The following is a 6,708-nucleotide window of genomic DNA, read 5'->3' on the forward strand; positions in this document are numbered from 1 at the left end:
GCCTCCGGCTCTTGTCAGGCCCAGACCTGGCCAGGCGGGCTGCCGTTGGTGGGCTGGGGTCCACAGTACCGCGAGTCTGTGCGCAAACCGTCGAATAGAGAGCCCCGACTCTTTTCTCTAGGGTAGGGCCGCGCACCCCGCACCCTTTCTCGAATCGGTGAAGTCGTTCTCTTGCGGGTCCTCAGCAAGTCGGTGGCGCAGCCGAGTTGGATTCGAACCCGCGCCGAGGCGGCCGGTCTCGCGGGCGTTTTCTCCCCGGCGTGCGGTGGTGTACGGAGCGCTGTCCCCAGTCGCCGCTGCCTCGCGACCCCTTTTCTCTAGGGTAGGGCCGCGCACCCCGCACCCTTTCTCGAATCGGTGAAGTCGTTCTCTTGCGGGTCCTCAGCAAGTCGGTGGCGCAGCCGAGTTGGATTCGAACCCGCGCCGAGGCGGCCGGTCTCGCGGGCGTTTTCTCCCCGGCGTGCGGTGGTGTACGGAGCGCTGTCCCCAGTCGCCGCTGCCTCGCGACCCCCTAATCGCGTCCTCGAGATGTCCCCTGGTCGTGTGACATTCCTCCCCTGTAACTGACGCGGACCCCAGGCCCAGTGAACACGGAGAAAATCCGGGTCCGAGGTCGCCTGGAAATGAGTGACCGAGCTAGCTAGCGTCCGAACCGGCTGGCTTTCCAGGGTCCTGATACGGGCACTTTCCGTTTCCCAGTAACGGTCCAGGGAGCGTTTCTTATTGCGGCATTTCCTCAGTTTTTAGTCACAAGCGTTGCACCTTTTATGTCCGTGTACCATGTGTACTATTTACCAGGGGGTTTTAATTTAATTTATTTTCCCTCTCCTTCTTAAATGCATTTGTTTATTTAGCGAAAACCTCAATCACAAGCCATATCATGGAAAGCCAATTACTTTTCTAATGCTCAAAAAAAATAAATACTTGTCTATTAAACTGCGTCCTTGTTCTTCCTGAAGTTATTTTGCATTCCACACTTTGGGAAACGTTGCCCTAGGAATACGGGGTTAAATATCCATCTGGCTTTCACTCTGCACAGAATTTTTCTCTGCGGCCTAGCAGATCCCGTGCAAATGCCCTGGGATCTTCAGGGATGATAAATTAATATGTAAGCTTTCTCGTTGTCAACTGTTCTCATTATTGACTTATAAGCATTAGTCTGGGAAACTGCAAAAGCTATCCACTTAATTGCATCCGTTGTGCCTTCTCGGTTTTCTTATAGTTTTGTGATGTGTTAGCCACCTGACAGTTCATAAAAAGGTGTTTCTGAAAACGCTGATCGAGCCTTTTTGGATTTTGACAACTCTCATGTTTTCTGGTATGAGTCAGTTTGAATGTGAAAACTACCTTTGTGTTAATTTTTTGGAACCCTGTAAAGCCCAAGGTTTGCATTTTGGGGGTTGATGATCACTTGGCTATTTGCTACCTGTCGATTTTTTCGTTCTAGTTTCTCTGCCTGTCCTTCAACTCATCTGTCATCCTCCAGATAGATAGTCTTTGAAACCTCTGACATTGAAACTGATTTTCCTTCTAGAATGTGGTAGAGAAACCATATTGCAAGGCTCGATGGAAATAATTTTTTTAGGTGCAGGCTGCTTCTTCCTGCATGCTTGTGAACACCACATTTTTAAAGGAGGCTTCATTTATTTATAAATAAGTAATAGTCTGTTCACAAGTTCTGTTTTTTTAAGTGTGAGGGTAGATTTATTTAATTTGTTGAAAGGAAATTCAGAAAGATCAGCTAAGGCCATTTGGGCCACCTCACCACAACTAAAAGCTGTAAAAAAACAAAAACCATGTTTGTTTGTTTGTTTGTTTTTAAGGAATAGTCTATATTTTACCTTGGTAATATAACAGTATAGAGCTTACTTAAGGTTAAAGTTGTTTTCTTCAAATTTCTAAGCCTGTGTAGAGGAGATAGGGCAATTTGATTTCACTCAGGTGTCAATTTCATAATTTCATCAAATGAAGCCTCATCTACTAGTGCTCAAAAGCTAAAAATAAACATCTTTTGGAAAGATTTTAGAAGTCTCATGAGACTGATGGTTTAAAACTTCATTTTCAAATAACCATTGCCTGTCTATTCCTGTAGATGGCAGTGCCTTTGTAAGGTAGTTACTACTCAAAATTATTGTAAGCTAGTTACTACTCAGAGTTTGGTTGTGCTTTTAGAAGTGGAAAAACCTTAAGGTGGGACAGGTGTAGCCTCAGGATGCTGAAGCAAGAGGATCATAAGTTTGGGTCTAGCCTGAGCAATTTAGCAAGACGCTGGCTCAAAACAAAACAAAACTGGAAAACCTTTGGAGAAAATACATTTAATTTTGTACTCCCTTCAGTTTACCTTATTCTCTTTTTTGGGCCCCCATAGGAACAATGTAACATCTACTCCTAAATTTATTGTTACTCTTAGTAAGGTAACATACGCCTAGCCATGCATATGATAAGTACCAATCCATTTACTCCTACCAGTCATCTTAGGGGATAGGTACACTAGTACTACATGTTTTCTGCACATAAGGAACAACAGCTCAAAGAGATTAGATTTCTTGCCCAAGAACATATATTTAGCTATGTGTTGGAGATAAAAGATACTGTGCTCAAACAGAATTGGGAAACGTTGAGGTTCAGTGGTGACGTCACTCTACATCTTAAAGGCTTTTATGTGCTAAACATGTGCAGTGTAGATGCCCAAGAGAGGACTAGTTCATTATGCTTTCTCACACTATCCTCCCTTGAACATCTTGAGGTGATAGCATGCCCCTAAACTGACTACTCTTTCTCCTACACTGTTTCCTTTTTGTACCATGTGTTTTATCAACAAAGTTAACTGTCATGGAGTTAAAAGGGCAGTGCCCAACAGAAAATAATCCTTATTAATGAGAGGCATTAATTAAAGGAACTGGGTAAGGCTACTGTCTGAAGCAGCAAAACATTCAGGAAGTATACCTACTGACAGATAAATGTTTACTACCAGAGTATGCCTGCTGCTTTTGAAATGGTGGCTTTACTAGATATGAATATTTATAGCAATGGTCATTTTCATTCTTTATCCTATCACTAAAGAGAGTTAATAGGCCAACGAACAATTTTATGTTAAGAAAATAAATTCTCTCATAAGAATCAGAACTTTTTCAGACCATAGGACTGGACTTTTTTTCTGTTTATTTCGTATTCAAAATACTGTTGACTTATATAAAAACTAGGTGACTTTAGGCAAGAATTGTACAGTTTAAATTGCATTGAAGAGGAAGTGGGAAAGGAAATAAGGGAATAGAAAAAATATGAGAAAAGGAAAAATAGAAATGAAGTCTTTGTAAATAGGGGACAGTGGAGGCGGGGTGAAAGGAGGACAAGGGTATGGGGAAAAAGGAGAACCAAGATATGTCATGTAAAGGTACAAGATCCCAATGAAGAGTGTAACTGTACTCTGTACCTAAAAGGTACCAATAAACTCAGTAAATACTGAAAAAATTAAAAAATAAAAATTAAATTGCATTGAATAACTGAGTTCTTATATCTTCAGCTTTACTGTCTAAGGTTTGGCTGTGGAATGATTGAACTACTGATAATTAGGTTGGTTATGTAGCTAGTGGGCAAAATACTGAGAATTTCAAATTAGAAGCAATTTGATTTTGAATACACATAATTATGCAACTGGAGAGAGAAATAGTAATAACATACTTAAGATGAAGTGATATGTTTATTTTTAATCTTTTTTTGTTTGTTTGGTTTTTGGTTTTTGGTGTTTTTTTGTTTTTTTGGTGCCGGGGATTGAACTCAAGTCCTTGCGGTTGCAAGGCAGGCCACCGAACCGCTGAGCTAAATCCCCAGCCCATCTTTCTTTTTTTTTTAATGTGCCAGGGATCGATCTCAGGACCTTTCACTTGCAAGGCAGGTGATGGAACTACTGAGCTAAATCCCTGGCCCCTTTTTAAATTATTTTTAATGTCCAGAAGGAAAAATTAGGAAAACAGGATTCTAATAAAACCTTAAAAGTAGCCGTAAATATTTTTAACTGAGGGCTGGGGATTTAGCTCAGTGGTTCCACCTCCTGCCTCACAAGCGCAAGGTCCGGAGTTCCATCCCTAGTGCCAAAACAACAAAATCAGTTGTTTTCAAGTGAACCTTTTGCAGCCTTTGGGAAACGTCCTTAAGACGACATTTATAAATATCTGATCCCTGGATTGGACTATATCTCAATAGTAGAACACTTGCCTAGCACAGGTAAAGCCCTGGATTCAATTCCTAGCACTAAAAAAAAATTAAAAGTTCTGATCCCAAAGAAATTCAGTCCAAGTTACCAAAACAAGTTGAAGGTATGGATTCTTGGGTGCAGTTCTTTATCCTTCTCTCCCAACTGGCAAGTCTCTAGAGGTGGGATCCAGATGATCTGAATTTCAACAGTCAGTTGGAGAGCTAGTGATAATAGTACTTTTTTTTAAACTGAGTTTTCACTGGAAATAGAAAAAGCAGATTCTAAAACTAATCTAATCATATCTCAAATTACTAATTGTCATTGACAGCTGTACTTTATTGTTGGATCTGTTTTAAGCAAGACCTTAACTGTAAATGTTTTTGGCTTAATAGTTTAAACTAGCCCTCTTCTTGACCATTTAGCTCAGACCAAGTGCATAGTTTGAAGTAGAGATAATAGAAATACTTAGAATATCTGAGAAGCTTTTAATATTTTAATTCCCTCCATTCACATCATTAGAATACTTTTACCTCTTCAGAGCAAAGAAAGCATATCTACCAAGGTTTCATGACCTGCTTATTAACCTTAGATTTGTTCCATTTTGCTTTTTAATGGTGTGAATGTGAAATTATGTGTGGCCATTTTTCTTTTTTGGCAAAGATTTGCATTTAGATATGAAAACAAAATGCTTCAAAGAAAAAGCAATACTTCTGCCCCTAGGAGCAAAATACTGCTAACTTTGACAGTTTGCCCTTCATGAGCCAAAAAAAAAAGTGGATAGTATGCTATCAAAAAATGATAGTCTCAGGCTGGGGATTTAGCTCAGTGGTTCCACCACCTGCCTCACAAGCATAAGGTCCCAAGTTCCAGCCCTGGTACAAATCAATCAATCAATCAATCTGGGTGTGGTGGCACACATTTAACAATCCCAGCCACCTGGGAGGCAGGAGGACTGAGAAACTTGATAAATTCCTGTCTCAAAATATAAAAAGGACTAGGGATGTAGTTCAGTGGTAGAGTGCCCAGGTTTAATTCCTTATGCTGCAAGAAAAGTCACAGTAGTCTTTTTCCTGTCTTTCTGTAAGTAGGTAATTGGAAGAAGCTTAACTTTTAACTTTTTAAATGATCAAATGAAATGAAAAAGAAGTGGTAGATGGCACACTTCCTGTGAAAGAACAGTGACCTTAAAATTGCATATTATTATTAACCTTAGAGGTCTTGAAAGTTGGTTGATGATTCCATTTGCTTTGGAGGTAATAGTGTAGTTTTACTTTTTATACTGTTTTCAGGGATAATATTTGTAGATTTTAGCCACTGTCATGACATTTCCTTTGTAACAAATTCTTTCCTCTTTAACATGAGTTTAGGAAGATTTCTACAGTGCAGGGCATAAAATTATATGATATATTATGATGTATGAGCTAAAGGAATAAATAGATTTTATAGAGTAGTAGGTCCCAGATATCTTCCAAGAAGTTTGTTAAAATACAGATTCCTAGACTCAATATTTATATTCTGTGTGAATTTGAGACAGACTGGAAATTTGGTTTTTAACTGTCTTCTAGGCAGTGCTGATAGGTCTTCATTAAGGAAATATGATACACATATTCACAGAAATGGGAAGTTGTTTAATGATTATAGAGTTTCACTTTTGTAAAATGAAAACATTTGGAGCACTCTTGCACAGCAGTGTGGATATACTTGACACTACTGAACAGTACACTTAAAAAATATTTAAGATAGCTGGAAATGTAGCTCAGTGCTAAGATACTTACCTAGTATTTTTGAGGTCTTAGGTTCCATCCCTAGCTCTAGAAGGGAAGGAGGGAAAATGGTGAATTTTTTGGTTTAACTTTTTTGCTATGATTTTTTAAAGGATATTACGAAAATTAAAAGTGTTTTGTTGCCTTTATTTCTGAACAGTAGATTGGATTAATGGGTTGTTGACTATTAATTACTGACTCCTCTGGCCATCTGGCCATTTTGTAGCCCTTTATTGAAGATAAAATTGTGCCCTTTCTGTAATTTCCTCCAACCTGTTGCTTCAGTGTCAAACCAGCGGTTGTTGAAGAACATTACTGTAATGGGTAATATTTTCAATGTCTTAGGTTGAAATGCTTCCCCCTTTTTAGGATAATATCTGTACAGTAAAGCTTTGTTAATTTGACTTTGCTTATGGAAGTTCGGTTCATACCCTCCTAACAGGTCCTCTTACCACCAATTCCTTTAACATAGCAAAATATTTCTCAGTCTAGAACTAGTCTAACTCTCATCTGTCATTCCTCTCTTTCTCCTACCTCCACGTTCCCAGTACTAAACTTTCTGTATTTTTCTAATTTACTGTGTCCTTCACACCATTCTTTCACCTGTGCATGTGCTGGAATGACTTTCTCTTTCTGATAAACTACCCATCCCTCAGCTTCCAGTTTAATGTTATTTTCAGGCCTTCCCTGCCTCCTTCACCACCACACACACATTCTCTCCTGCCCCCCCCCCCCCCCCCTCTCCCTCCC

General features: G+C 39.7%; 1 protein-coding gene across 2 annotated transcripts in view; it reads left to right on the forward strand.

Moving 5' to 3' along the window:
- The first annotated feature begins 27 nt into the window (after positions 1 to 27).
- Positions 28 to 6,708, forward strand: part of Ncoa5 (nuclear receptor coactivator 5) — a 34,449-nt gene continuing 27,768 nt past the window's right edge. The window contains exon 1 of one of the 2 annotated variants that reach the window (XM_033767066.1): positions 28 to 122. The gene's annotated coding sequence lies outside the window, so the exon portion shown is untranslated. The remainder of the gene's footprint in view (positions 123 to 6,708) is intronic. The other variant, XM_010626207.3, reaches the window with a different exon arrangement.

Source organism: Fukomys damarensis, unplaced genomic scaffold, assembly GCF_012274545.1.
Source record: "Fukomys damarensis isolate Sample0158 unplaced genomic scaffold, DMR_v1.0_HiC HiC_scaffold_22, whole genome shotgun sequence".
Taxonomy (NCBI): Eukaryota; Metazoa; Chordata; class Mammalia; order Rodentia; family Bathyergidae; genus Fukomys; species Fukomys damarensis.